The following is a 15,868-nucleotide window of genomic DNA, read 5'->3' as shown; positions in this document are numbered from 1 at the left end:
TAGTTTTTAAAAGGAAAGAAAAATTATAATAAGTTATCCAATCAATAGACTTTTCTGATTTTGCCCACGTTTCGAATAGCCAAAAGATGCAGCAGAGGGGCAGGATTCGTTTGGTCTCAATATAATTGAGGACTGTTTGGCTCCAATAACCCGGTCCACGTACAAATCCAACTATTACTACGAACCAGAAAATTTTGATGTCTATTAATTTAACCACTTAAAATAAATTTTCGTAATTTTAAGAAATTTAGATAAGAAGTAGAATAAAAATCTATGTCCTAAAAATTAGAATAGCGAGAAATAAGAGAGAAAAAGAGTTCGTCGAAAAAGGTTGAAAAAGAAAAATGGTTGAAAAAATAAAAGGTGACGGAAAAATAAAAGAAACTTATAAAAACTTAAAAATACTTAACTAATTTAACCTTATTACTACAACTAACTTAAAATTATAATCGCAAATTGAAATTACTAATTGGAATGATAATTGGTACATAGTAAAAGGTCTCTAAAAATATTAAAGCTTACAGGAAAAACTAAATCCCAAATGGAAATAACTTAAAAAAAAAAAAAAAAAACTAAAATTTAAAAAGGCGTCGCAAAATTCTAAAGCACCTAAATCTTAGTCTAAAGAAAAAGCACTTAAGGAATTCTACGGCAAAGCCTAAAAATCTAGGAGTAAAAATAACTATAGCAAAAACTAAGTTTAAAATTAAATATGAGCTAAAAAATACAAATATTACGCTACAACGATTAAAAAGGTACAAAATATAAAAATATACAAAAAGTTGTAAAAAGTACAATTTTTATAAAAATATTATTTTTATATTATTTATTTTATTAAACTACTAATTTTACAATTTAATAAAAACTAATTAAAACTAAATACAACAAATTAAATAAAAAGTAAAATTAAAACTAAAACTAATAATAATAATAATAATAATAATAATAATAATAATGTTTAAATAATAATAATAAATAATAACCCGTAATTAATGCAGGTTTAGGGCTTCCTGTCGCGTGTCAGATGGCCTCCGCGAGTCGCGGCAAATAAAGAAGAAAACCCCGCGAGTCGCGGGGTTCAGGAATTCAGTTGACAGCTTTGTGTTTTTACGCGTTTTCTTTATATTTTTTTTTTATTTTTTTTTTTATTTTCTGTTTTTAATTTAAATAAACGATTTTAAAATAAAACTTATATTTTTATAAACTAAAATAGAAATAAAGAAACTTATAAAACTTAAATATTTACAAAATCTTAAAAATACATATATTTTTGTTTTTCTTTTTATATTTTTGAATAATTAAAACGTATTTATACAAAAGCGAATTTTTAATAAAAGTAACTAAAAATCTTTTTTTTTTTTTTATATTAGCGTTGCGCTTCCGGCGTTTAAGAGTTTTTCCCCGGCAGCGGCGCCAAAAATAACTTGATGTGAAGCGAGGTGTATATAAAATAGTTATTATTTTACTAGGAAAACACTATTAAATACGATACAATTTTACACAAGATATTTATTTATTTATAGAATGGATATACTTAAACCTTGCTACAACACTTATAGGCAGTGTACCTAATCGTACAGTAGTGTAGTTTTTAGTAAGTCCGGTTCGTTCCACAGGGAAATCTTTAAACAAAGCTCAACGCTATATTAGTTTACTTTTATAAAAATACAAATATATATATAAGTAATATTATTATTATAAAGGGGGGTTTTTACCGTTTAATGACCGGTTTGTCGATTTTAAGACTTTAGTCGCAGTTAAAACCTAATGTAAAATATAAAATAAATACAAGACTTAAATTAAAGCGTAAAGTAAATAACGATAATGAAATTGCGAATAATAAAAGTGCGATAAAATAAAATTGCGATAATTAAAAAGTACGATAATTAAAAGTGCGATTAAATAACAATAAATAAAAGTGCGATAATTAGAAGTGCAATTAAATATAAAATAAAGGGAATTAAATATGAAATAAAAGAATTATGCTTATTTAAACTTCCGTAATCATGATGTTTGACGTGTTGATTTTAGTTTTATGCCCATGGGTTAATTGTCCTTTGTCCTGGATTATTTAATATGTCCGTCTGGTTTTTGTCCATAACAGTCCATCAGTCATAAATATAAATTGCAAGTGTCCTTATCAAATTATTATTATACCCGAAGTTAAATATTCCAACTAATTGGGGATTCGAATTGTAACAAGGTTTTAATACTTTATTTAATGAATACACCAGGTTATCGACTGTGTGTAAACCAAGGTTTTACTACTTTGTTAACAATTACACCAATTACCCTTGAATGTAATTTCACCCCTGTTTTGATTATTCTAGTGGCTATTAATCCATTCCCGTGTCCGGTTAAATGAACGATTATTCGTACATATAAATACCCCGCCCATCGTGTCCGATCGAGTGTATATGGTAATTTATAGGGACGCCCAATTGTAAATCTTTATATTAACATTAACAAACTTTCATTTAGTTAAACAAATATAAAGCCCATTAATAGCCCATAGTCTAGTTTCCACAAGTGTCGTTCTTTTATCCAAACCCCAATTATGGTACAAAGCCCAATTACCCAATTTTAGTAATTAGCCCAACATCATGATTACTTCGTTTTAAATAAGCATAATAATAACTTAGCTACGAGACATTAATGTAAAAAGGTTGAACATAACTTACAATGATTAAAAATAGCGTAGCGTTACACGGACAGAATTTCGACTTACACCCTTACAACATTCGCTAACATACCCTTATTATTAGAATTAAAATTAAAATTAAAATTAAAATATAAATTATATATATATATTACTCGTATGAATGAGAAGAAAAAAGATGTCTGAAATTTGATCAGAATTCGGATGACTTTATAGCCAGACTTGATTTTTGGGGCTCCGCGACTCGCGGCAAAATGCCCTTAAAACTCCGCGAGTCGCGGAGATATATTTACAGCTCACACCCTTGGAGTTTCTTGCTGCCGACGGTTTTAATAATATATATATAATATATATATAATTAATATAATTAATTATATATTATATTATATTTATATACATAGTTAACTTGTAATTTTTAGTCCGTTGCGTCGAGCGTTAAGAGTTGACTCTGGTCCCGGTTCCGGATTTTCGAACGTCCTTGCGTACAATTTAATATCTTGTATTTTGCGTTTTGAATCTTGTACTTTTGTAATTTCGAGACGTTTCTTATCAATAATTGGAACCTTTTTGATTGTCTTTTATTCTTTTGAGCTTTTTGGTCGTTTGCGTCTTCAATTCGTCGAATCTGTCTTTTGTCTTCACCTTTTATTATTTAAACGAATATCTCTTGTAAATAGAACAATTGCAACTAAAAGCTTGTCTTTCTTGAGGAATAATGCTATGAAATATATGTTCGTTTTTAGCATTATCATATATATATATATATATATATATATATATATATATATATATATATATATATATTGTACATATATTGTTGTATTGTCGTGATGTAGCTAACCCTCCGGGTTTAGCTTATTGGCATTGTTCACATGTTTGTTGGTGAACTTATATTTTGTTGATGTATCTTTAGCTCGTTGCTTAGTGATCTTACGGTATGCTTAGACTAGCTTGCCTTTATGCTTGGATGCTCTGGTATGCGGTATTTGGTTTTGTGTGGCGTGTCCATTTTATGCATATATATGTATGTAGTATATTCTCACTCACTAAGCGTTAGCTTACCCTCTCGTTGTTTACCTTTTTATAGATTTGTATGGATGCGGTGGCTCGGGTAAGCGTGGGACTAGTGGACTCGCGTAGTAGCTTTAGAAGGCTTGCTTTTGGATTGATTAGGATTGGGTAGCGTATTCCCAATCGCCATGCTCAGCTTTATTTTGTGTTAAAAGTCGTTTGGTCAGAAACTTGAAATTGGTACTTAAAGGGTAATTTGGGCATATGTGGGCCCGGTGTCGTAAAACCCTTTTTATTGATGGAATGTGTTAGTCTTAACTATTATAATATGTTGTGAAAACTGTTTAGTATAAATGTGTCGGGAAGTGGTCAAACATTTTCGCATTTGGGACTTTTTGGGACAGCAGCCTGTCCAGGCCCTTTTGCGCGCCGCGCGGGGTCATGGCGCGCTGCGCCATTTGCTGCACAAAGAATTTTTTTTTCCGCGTTATTGGTTGGTTAACGGGTTGGGTTGTTACAAGTGGTATCAGAGCATGGTCTAAGGGATTTAGGTGACTTGAGATAGGTGCCTAGACTTAGACTTTTGTGTGTGCTTAATTGTTACGGGACTTGTAGGATTACGGGTCGGAATGGGTTATAGTTAGTGCCTTGTTCTTAAGTACGTTTATATTAGTAATGCGGATATTATTAATATAATATTGTATTGCGATAATAATTCTCGCGTGTGTTTTTATCACGTAGAATTTTGTTTGTGTTTGCTTATAACATCGAGCGAGGCGGTTGTTGTACTAACAAGTTGATACGGCGTGTATGCATAATAAGGACTTGCAAACCTTATTACGGGTGCAAATCGTGTCTAACAAGTGATGTACGATGAGTGTTTAGCAAGATGGGGCGGTGTTGTGCGTGTGGTTTATACGTTCGTGATCTAATCGTTTGCATTCCTTAGAATGAAAACGGAAGATGGATGCGGAACGAGTGAGCCTATTCATGAAGGGAAGGATGAGTTAACGTTAAAGATTGAGGCCGTGTTTGAACAATATGTACCGGCAAAGTTAGGAAAGTAACCAAGGAGTTGGTCGAAGGACAAATGACGGAAATGGTCCGAGACCAAGTGACTAAAGTTGTAAAGGAAGAGTTTGAAAAGAGGTTTCCCAAACCTCGAGGTAGTGATGATGAAGATGTACTTGTAAGGTTAGGATTACATGGTGCTCATGGTAAGAGGGCACGAAGTACGCCTGAAGGCGTCGGGAATGTGAAGAAGAAGAGTAAGAAGGGTTACAAGCTCACGTGCTTTAAGTGTGGGGAGCGGGGTCATTTGGCACAAGATTGTACGGTGGTGCCTTTAGGCTCAATCAGGTGTTTCATTTCCCGGATAGAGGGACACCGGAAGTCAGAGTGTTCTGAATCACATGACGACCGGGTTAGGAGGTTAGAGCGCGAATACATGATGGGAAGTGGGGCACGAAAGCCCAACAGTTCTACGTCAGGTACTTTTAGTACGAAATTATATGTTGTTCGTTTGTAATAACATGCGGTATGTGCGTAAGTCTTAGCTAAACTTTATTCTCCGTTGGAGATAATTCGTAGCAAGCGGGCGGTTTACGTTTATGATTCCGGTTTGCTCTCAGTAGAGTGTATAAGTGGTGTGTTGTGCCTTGATCCTATGGTGCGAATCCTTGGGTGCTTAGGCATTTTGGTTGGTATCGGGTCGTTAAGCTCGTTCGAGTGAGACCCGTAAGGTCTCAATTGTGTTGTGCATGTTATTGATATGGGTGACGTTCCTAATGGAAGTACCCTATGGTGACTTTGGATTGTCGGGCGAAGGGCGTAAGACTTGGCGTAACCAAGCATTCCTTAGTATTTGGTAAATGTTTCTACCAAGCCATGGGAATGAGTTTTGGTGTTCGGATGTTAGAGGGTGTTCGCTCTCATGTTGAAGTTGATGAACCATGAGGTTCGTCGGGTGGATTGAAACTCTTGAAATCGAGTGTTGATCTCGATGTAGGTTGGTAAAGAAGTCTACGTGACACGACATTAGGTGCCTTTTTATACCTACTAGCGTGGTGTTCGACTCCGTTTGTGTTACGGTTACATTGTACTTAGGGTACCGAAGTGAAACCCTTAGGTTCATGAGTGATCGGGTGAAATTCGACAAACTAAAGAAATTGGATGATTGCGAGTGTATAGTCGTGTAATTTGTGGTACACTTTTCGTTCGAAGTGTTTAAGGATAGGTTAGGATCCTTGGTATGCTCAAAGTTGGAGCAAGACATGGTGATGGGCCGTGTGAGCCCAATTGTTGGTAAAGTCTACTTTTGGTAGCATTGTACGAGTTGTGGATATGGAACGTAGTTCCAAGTGGGGGAGTTACACTCCCGCACGATGAGACCTTAGGGTGATAATTCGGATAATGCTTATGGTAGATCTGAAACTTGTGTTGGGACCTAGTTTGGTCGATTTGTGGTAAAGTACAATTTCGGTTAAATTGTACTTATGATTTTGGATTTGAATTATCACCAGGGTGGTAATGTGGTAAATCTCGTTGAGAGATAAAGGACGTGTATGGCGAGCAAGGTGAAATCCCTCGGTTAAGGGATGTGCGTATCGGGTTCTCTCTTGGGGAATTGTTGTTTTGTGCCTATGTTCGATATAGGTGGTTCTTGCTCAATTGTGTGAATGGTTAGTGGTGTCCGTTAGGATTCACTATGACGTAGCAGAGCGCGATGTTACGCTACTCGTTGTTCAAGGCTAAAAGGGATCGTTGATTGGTGAAGCATGACCTTCGGGGTCCTCTGACTTCATCATGAGATCATTGATTGGTGAAGCATGACCTTTAAGGTCCGCTAACTTCATCATGGGATCGTTGATTGGTGGAGCATGACCTTCGGGGTCCGCTGACTGCATCATGAGATCGTTGATTGGTGAAGCATGACCTTCGGGGTCCGCTGACTTCATCATGGGTGTAGTGTTATATCGGTGAAGCATGACCGTTGACGGGGTCCGCTGACTTCATCCGGTGTTGAGATTTGGGAAGTGGGTCGCGTGTAGTTTTCTGCCAGCCTTCATGTTGTTGGATGTGTGATCTATTGGCTGTTTTATACGCCAATGGTGGGGTCGTAAGGGCCACGTTGTGTGAACTAACGGTGGTTTTATACGCCGATGGTGGGGTCGTGGAGACCATGTTGTGGGATTAGTGAGGCGATAGCCGTGTTTCGCTCACATGTTGTTACGGGTGTAACAATAGTCGATTTTTGTGCACCTTGGGTTTAGCATTGCGATAGTCGTTTTGGACGCTATCGGTCTTAGCCGTTGCTTATGATGTTAGGTTAGTGGCGTATTGGTTGTATTGCGCGCTACAAAGGATGTTTAGTGGTAACTGTAATCCGTAAGGATTTTTGTGGTTCGATCTTCAACGTTCTGATTGTTGACTTTAGGTTGAGACTTGGTCGCTTTTAGCGTTGTCCTTGGTAAAGGTACGCTAAGGAATTGATATCTCGGTACGAGATTGGTTGAGTTTCTCCCGATATGGGGAAAAGAGCAGGTTTTTAGTGCTCGGATGGTGATTTTGTTAAATCGCGGGTGACGATTTAGTTGTTAAAGGCGATTCATTGGGAAGGATTGCCTAAGAAAGTCGGATTGGAACATATGTTGAGAACCATTGAGTGTAGGTCCGGATGGTTAAGTGACGAGGATTACGAGGACGTGATCGAGTTTAAGTGGGGGAGAGTTTTAAGACCCATATATTTATTGTACATAATGTATTTATGGTGTACGATACGTGTAGTAGGTGTACGAAGCATGTACGTGTTGTTTGCTCGAACGTCGAAGGAAACTGGACGTTGTCTGAAGTGACAAGGTGTGTACGTATCTTTTCAACCCCAAATAAATTTTGTTTTGATGTTTCAAAGCCTTACCATTAGAAAGAAAATCTTATTACGTTTCCAACAATATTTGATTCATCGAAAATGGAGCTACGGTCAAAAAGTTATGGCCAAAACAAGTTTCTGAAAACTGACCTGTAGGTTGGAGCGGCGCTCCACCTTTTGGCGCGGCGCGCCGATACCGTCTGATGCAATTTTCAGCCTTTTTAAAAGGTTTAAATGAGGGGTACTTTGGTCTTTTCATTTAGGGTCAGTTTAGGGTCACCAAAACTGATCTAGAACTCCATTGGAGCTCATTTCTCACCCACACAAACACTCTCATCCATATCTAGAGAGAGAGGAAGGGTTCTAGAGTGAGAGAACTTGAATTGGAGAGAAAAGAGTTGGATTCTCACCAAAGCTCGGGATTTAAAGTTGTTCTACTCGTTAACGGCATCGTTTTGGTGGTATTTGTAAATTCAAACTCCGAATTACATTTGTTAGATTTGATATTCAAGTTACGGTTTGAGTTTGATTTGTAGTGAAACCCTCTTAGATGATGAAATGGGTTTATGGTGACTAGTTATTCTTATCACTTGGCGGGTTTTGGGTTGGTTGACGATTTGGCCTTGATTAGGCTTTAATCTTGAGTTTAATCACTAGGTTTAGTGATTATGGAAGTGTTGGAACCACTTTAATTAAATTTGGGTTGACTAATTTTGACTAAAGTCAAAATTAGGGTTTGGTGATGATTATGACCCAATTGTCGATTTAATAAGGTTTATAAACTTAAAATGGATTAAGTTGAAGTATAAAACCGAGTTAAATATGTTTTGGTGTCAAAACTTGCTAATGGCGTGATATTGACTTCTTATGGGTCAAATTAGGGTTTAAGTGTCATTTTGGGCAAGATAGGTGTTTAACACCTATGATTGGGTTTTATTGGCATATTAGGACCATTCTCACTTGTGTAAGTGATTATTGGTTAGTTTGGGAGCGATTTGTGTTTAGAAGTGCATTTGGGTCGAAATTGCACTAGTAGTCAATTTGGGTTGATTTGTATATCCAACCTAATTATGTTACTTGTTATGTGATAAATGGAATAGGTACATTCCATCGGCGATTGCGGATTATTCGGTGGCATTCTTCAAGACGACAAGGTGAGTGTTAATATCCTATATGCATATGTATGTGTAGGATGGGTGCGGGTCGGGAGAAGGGGTTCTCGCTTATAGAGCTCGCTTCTCGTATAGGTGGAATTGTTAGACTTGTGTATAGGTCCAATTGGCATGGTTGTGCGTTTTGGTTGACCACTTTGGCGAGGTGCACACTTTGTGTGTACGTTATCACATGGGCGTGTGATGTGGACTTATATAACCCCAATGACGAAGGGTAAATATAGTGAGTGGAATAATTATATGTGTAGGTATATAATGTATCTATTTATTGTGGCGTAAAATGTGTAGTGTCGAGGTGCTAAGACACCACGTTTCACGTGATGAGTGAAGCATCGAGGTGTTAAGATGCCACTCGGAGTGAAGTATCGAGGTGTTAAGATGCCACCTAGGGGTGTAGTATCGAGGTGTTAAGACACCACTCCATAAAATAATGAGTGAAGCATCGAGGTGTTAAGATGCCACTCGGGGTGAAGTGCCGAGGTGTTAAGGTGCCACCCTAGGGGTTAGTGATACGAGGTGTTAAGTACCCTAATAGATGTTATGAACACCGATGGCGTTTTCGCGAGCGCCATTCCGTTGTGCGATTGGTTAACCATGGTTATTGTGTTGTAAGCGTAAGCAAATTATGTTATTCGATATATATATATATATATATATATATATATATATATATATATATATATATATAAATAAATAAATATATATATATATATATATATATATATATATATATATATATATATATATATATATATATTGTATACATATAATGTTGTATTGTAGTGATGTAGCTAACCCTCCGGGTGTAGCTTATTGGCATTGTTCACATCGTTGTTGGTGAACTTATATTTTGTTGATGTATCTTTAGCTCGTTGCTTAGTGATCTTACGGTATGCTTAGACTAGCTTGCCTTTATGCTTGGATGCTCTGGTATGCGGTATTTGGTTTTGTGTGGCGTGTCCATTTTATGCATATATATGTTTGTAGTATATTCCCACTCACTAAGCGTTAGCTTACCCTCTCGTTGTTTACCTTTTTATAGATTTGCATGGATGCGGTGGCTCGGGTAAGCGTGGGACTAGTGGACTCGCGTAGTTGCTTTAGAAGGCTTGCTTTTGGATTGATTAGGATTGGGTAGCGTATCCCCAATCGCCATGCTCGGCTTTATTTTGTGTTAAAAGTCGTGTGGTCGAAAACTTGAAATTGGTATTTAAAGGGTAATTTGGGCATATGTGGGCCCGGTGTCGTAAAACCCTTTTTATTGATGGAATGTGTTAGTCTTAACTATTATAATATGTTGTGAAAACCGTTTAGTCTAAATGTGTCGGGAAATGGTCAAACATTTTCGCATTTGGGACTTTTTGGGACAGCAGCCTGTCCAGGCCCTTTTGCGCGTCGCGCGGGGTAATGGCGCGCCGCGCCATTTGCTGCACAAAGAATTTTTTTTCCCGCGTTATTGGTTGGTTAACGGGTTGGGTTGTTACAAGTTACTTAACTTTTCGATATCTATTTCCTAAGTTATCTATATTCCCAAATTTCACTTTCACCCTAAATAATATGAAAGTTAACTAGTTAACACCTATATAGGAAATTGAACAGGAAACTCCACTAACCCTTGTCTAGTTCCCGTTAATTGACACATTTGTTCTTACTTATAAATCACTTTACCATTTTCCGAATGTTGTCAAAAAGAATAGATTTCTTAAATCACAGTGGACCTCATAACATAGACCCGTAATCATATTACAATGTATCTGATAATTCAATCATTTGATATTATCTTCTAATTCCATCGATAAACATATTGAAACAAATACGTTCGTTTAAAGTATTATATGTTTAATATTTTATTAATATTCTCAAGTTATAATATATATATATATATACATATCTATTTATATATAACGGTTCGTGAATCGTCGGAATTTGGTCGAGGTTATAATGAATGTATGAACACAGTTTAAAATTCTTGAGATTTAACTTAACAAACTTTGCTTATCGTGTCAGAATAATATAAAGATAAAGTTTAAATTTGGTTGGAAATTTCCGGGTTGTCACAGTACCTACCCGTTAAACAAATTTCGTCTTGAATGGGAAGGTCATGGCTGACAATAAGTATGTTTTCAGGACGTATACGAGTTGAAAATTAGAGTTTTATTATCATCAAGTAATATAGATAAAGAAATTTAATTTTTATGAAGAGTATGAGTGAAGTTATCACAAAAGAATGAAATGGGTAAATGCACGTTCTTTTTAACCAATGACATAATCACGGTTGATTTTCAGAATTCAAGGAATTTAAAGAAAATCTTCGTAATAAGATTTGGTTCTTTGGTAACTAAGGAAGTTAGGATCCGCTTGATTAAATGCGATAATCTGTTTTGATTGCTCTGTCGGATATTTTACTATATATCCACCCCCTTCGTTTCCTTATTTCCACAACTCACACCTTTTATTCTTTCTCCCTCAATTCATACTTTATAGCATTCGCTAATATGCTCCATCCAGTTCTGATTCTTGATATACTCCTAATTTTCATATCTGTCATTCTTCTTTTTCATCTGCCGCCGGAAGAATCTATTTACTTCTACTATACTCTTGGTTTTATAGTGTTTTTAGTTCTCCCGTGTCTTTATATTGCTATATGCATCGATATATGGGGTTTGTAATTTATGGGTTGTTGTTGGGTTTTATATCTTCCTTTATATTTCGATGTCCTTGCTTCCGTTCTTTTTCTGATGTAATATAGATAGCGCGAAGAGGTAAATGATTTCAGATAAGAATAATTATGAAAATATCTTCAGAAATATGGAGGATATTTATAATGAAAGATACGATGATATCTTAGAATTTCTAATATCAGAGGATGATGAAGAATATTGTCCGCAGGGGTTTAGAGTCAGGAGCAAGGTATTCGTTAATGACTTTAGAAGGTACTGAATCATTTGGATTCCTTGAAGTCAGGTTCAGTCTTTGTGATTTGTCCACAGCCTCCTTCATACTTTGCTCAATCTGGTTTCCAGTTCCAAGACTTCTCTTTTTCTGCGCTTTGCCAGCACACTTATTTATTATCATCAAACTTTTACTGTTAAAGTCGTTTATAGTTTTTGCTGCTTCATCAGCATTTTTCCATTTTCGGAGAACCAATTCGTAGTTCGTAGTGTTTTTCAGAAACTTCACATTCAAATTAAGTCCAGAAGATAGACGTTATATATACACATATAACTGTTGGTGTAGACATACTGCGGTATTTCCAAATACTGATTGCTAATTCCCGTTGATTCGTATGGCAATTCTCGTTACAAGATGCGAATGATTAAATGATGGGGTTTCGGTAAATATAATGATTCTTTGGAAGGTCAAAGATCAGTGAAGTTGTGAATAAGTTTATTGCTAATGTGGTGGAACATGAAAGGTTCTCTGGTAACAAAAGGGTAGTCATATACATCAAGATTATGATAAGGCTACTCCGAATGAAAAATCGAAGTTGTCTTGCTGGAGCTGTGATAGAATTTGCTACTTTAAAAAGGAATTGCAAAGTTATTTTTGCTAATAAATGCCAAAGGATCTGACACAGATATGTGTTGAATTATGACTTTGGTTTCGAGAGCTTTTTAAGTACATAACTGTGAGTAATATGTGGCTGGATCATCATCTCGATTGCTCATTATTTGAAATGTCTTCAGAAATTTTTCAAAGGGTTTGAACACAGATTGTAATCGTTAATATACATTTGATGTTCTAACACAATATTGAAGTCAAAGTATAGCTCTTAAAAAGATGTAGGAATCTAAAAGTGATGGTACCGGTTATATCTCGAATTGAATTCTGAGGTTTCAAAATCAGAATATATAATTGAGTTTGAATGAGTATGGTTGTTTTGATTTCTATGAAAGAATGTATATTATTGTGAAAGTAGGAAGTATAGTTGATAATTTGCTTAATCAGATTCGAAGAATGTAACATATTAATTGTGAATTTATATATCTATCGGGTATTACCTACCCGTTAAAAAAAAATTTCACAATTAATATTTTGTACAAAAGATTTTTTTTTTATTACAGTCTTTATGAAAATATATATGTATATATTCTCTTCAGATGTAACATAGATTTTAATGAGTTAATACTAAATTAAACTCATTCGATATACGGTTGGAACTAGAATTGAATAATCCCTTAAAGGCTTTAGAGATTATATAAGTATTTCTTCAATAATATTGAAATTATGAATCAATACTTCGTTATTTGTTGAGGCGTGATGTTGGTTTTCATTAAATTCTTTTGAACTTCGCAAAGTACGAATGATGTTATCTGAAAAGTTTCGGGTACATCGATGATGAAAGTGTAAAATCAAATATATACTTGATTTATTATGAATTGGAATTTGTTGAATTGAGACAGAGATTGTAGTTAACGATGGTTAAGTTGTGGCGAAGGACTTACAATATTGCATATTTGTAATATGAATTAACCGAGTAGTTAAGATTCACACACAATAGCTTAGCACGGAAAGATTTATATATATATATATATATATATATATATATATATATATATATATATATATATATATATATATATATATAAAATAAACATATAATTTCTTCAGAGGGAATGAGTTAATTCTTCATAACTCGTTGATAAAATATACTCGTTATTGATTCGTAATGATGTCCACAGTGATTCTTGAACTGACGGAGTTTGTGATGTTATAGGTGTTGCTGATTCGGATGCTGACTGCACTGACGATGCTGGTGACGCTGACGGTACTATTGATGCTGTTGGTAAAACAAGTTTAGCTTGTTAACCACATACCATTTTTGTCAGGGTTTCTACTCTTCCTTCTATCACTTTGGTTCGCTTAACTGATTTATGATTAGGGCTAGATTATATAATCTCTAAGACTTTAGAGATTACATTATCGCCGCGGAATATTTCTCCAATGAAGTTATGAATTAATACTTCGTCAGTTATTGTTATTGGTACTCCTTGGTATCTATGGTGTGTATGACGTTGATGCTCGTGGAACAGATTATGAAGTTGAGGTTTACGATGCGGTTGTGGTTGGAGGTGGTAATGGTAATGTTGGCGTTGATGATGGTGGTACTAGTTATGCTGCTGGTGCTGCTGCTGGTGTTTGTAATCTTTGCACCATATTCTCCAAAGCCACTACCCGAGCGCGAAGCTCGTTGACTTCTTCTATTACACCGGGGTGATTGTCGGTTCAGACAAGCGGATAAATAAAATCTAGAATTTGATGTAGTATATAATCGTGACGAGATACTCTGGAAATGAGAGAGAAAATGGTGTTTTGGATCGGTTCGCCGGTAAGTGCTTCAGGTTCTTCGTCAAGAGGGCAATGGGGTAGATGTAAGGGATCACCTTCTTCTTTTCTCCAATGATTGAGGAGGCTACGAACCCATCCCCAATTCATCCAGAATAGATGATGGCTGATTGGTTGATCCATTCCGGTCACACTACTTTCGGAGCTTGAGTGGGATTCCATTTCGGAATCCGAGGAACTTGAATTAATGATGAATTCCAGTTCGTACGATTGAATAAAAGATTTTTCGATATAAAAAATGATTTTCCAGCTTATCGGGTGGTATTCTATTTACATAGGATATCTATATATATAGATCAAAAGATTTCATAGATTACGGAGGAATTTACGGAATATATCAGGCAAAGTTTAAAGTAACAGATACGATAAGATATGATTTAGCAGATACGCTAAGATATGAATTTTGTCTATACACTACTCATGCAATTAATGTAGCAAGATGTATCCAGACTAATAATGATAAGCAGGTAATTTCCTAAGGATGATAAGCAGATGATTTCCGACTAGAAATGATAAGCAAAACTTTTGACATGCAGAGACGGTCGAAGTCCAGACTCACTAATGCATCCTAACGACTTATCAGTTAGACACACTAATGCAGACCTGGTTCGCTAAGACCACTACTCTGATACCACATGAGATGACCCGTCCTAATCCATAAGAACGAATACAATAACATATGATTACATCGCGAGGTATTTGACCTCTATATGATACATTTTACAAACATTGCATTCGTTTTAAAAGACAATCTTTCATTACATCAAAAGTTGACAGGCATGCATACCATTTCGTAATATCCATCTATAAATGATCTAATCTATCATTTACTTAATCATAATCTTTACTGAACTCAATGACTTGAATGCAACGTCTTTTGAAATATGCCATGAATGATTCCAAGTAATATCTTTAAAATGAGCTAATGCACATCGTAAGATTTCTTTAATACCTGAGAATAAGCATGCTTTAAAGTGTCAATCAAAAGGTTGGTGAGTTCATTAGTTTATCATAATCATTCATTTCCATCATTTTAATAGACCACAAGAATTTCATTTCCATTTCTCATAAATATACGTTCCATGCATAGAGACAAAAATAATCATTCATATGGTGAACACCTGGTAACCGACATTAACAAGATGCATATAAGAATATCCCCTATCATTCCGGGAAATCCTTCGGACATGATAAAAACAACATCGAAGTACTAAAGCATCCGGTACTTTGGATGGGGTTCGTTAGGCCCAATAGATCTATCTTTAGGATTCGCGTCAATTAGTAGATTGGTTTACTAATTCTTAGGTTACCAAGCAAAAGGGGCATATTCGGCTTCGATCATTCACCCATATAATGTAGTTTCAATTACTTGTGTCTATTTCGTAAAACATTTATAAAAATTGCGCATGTATTCTCAGCCCAAAAATATAAAGGGTAAAAAGGCAAATGAAACTCACCATACTGTATTTCGTAGTAAAAATACATATAACGTCATTGAGCAAGTGCAAGGTTGGCCTCGGATTCACGAATCTAAATTAATTATATATATTTATGTGTTGGTCAATATTTGTCTAACAAATTAGGTCAAGTCATAGTGTATCACAATCCTAATGCTCGAGAATAATATATAAAGGTTAACAAAAGTCAATTTGACTCAAAATAATTTCCAAAATCTATACATGATTAATATATAGTTTAAATATCGTCGTTTTATATTTTTAAATATTTTTAAAAGATTTATTAGAGTAAATAATATAATTCATTTATTAATAAATAAAATTTTATATTAAAATTTATATAATAAAATATACT

Source organism: Rutidosis leptorrhynchoides, chromosome 5 (genome assembly GCF_046630445.1).
Source record: "Rutidosis leptorrhynchoides isolate AG116_Rl617_1_P2 chromosome 5, CSIRO_AGI_Rlap_v1, whole genome shotgun sequence".
Lineage (NCBI taxonomy): Eukaryota > Viridiplantae > Streptophyta > Magnoliopsida > Asterales > Asteraceae > Rutidosis > Rutidosis leptorrhynchoides.
Note: the sequence above shows the minus strand (reverse complement) of the source record.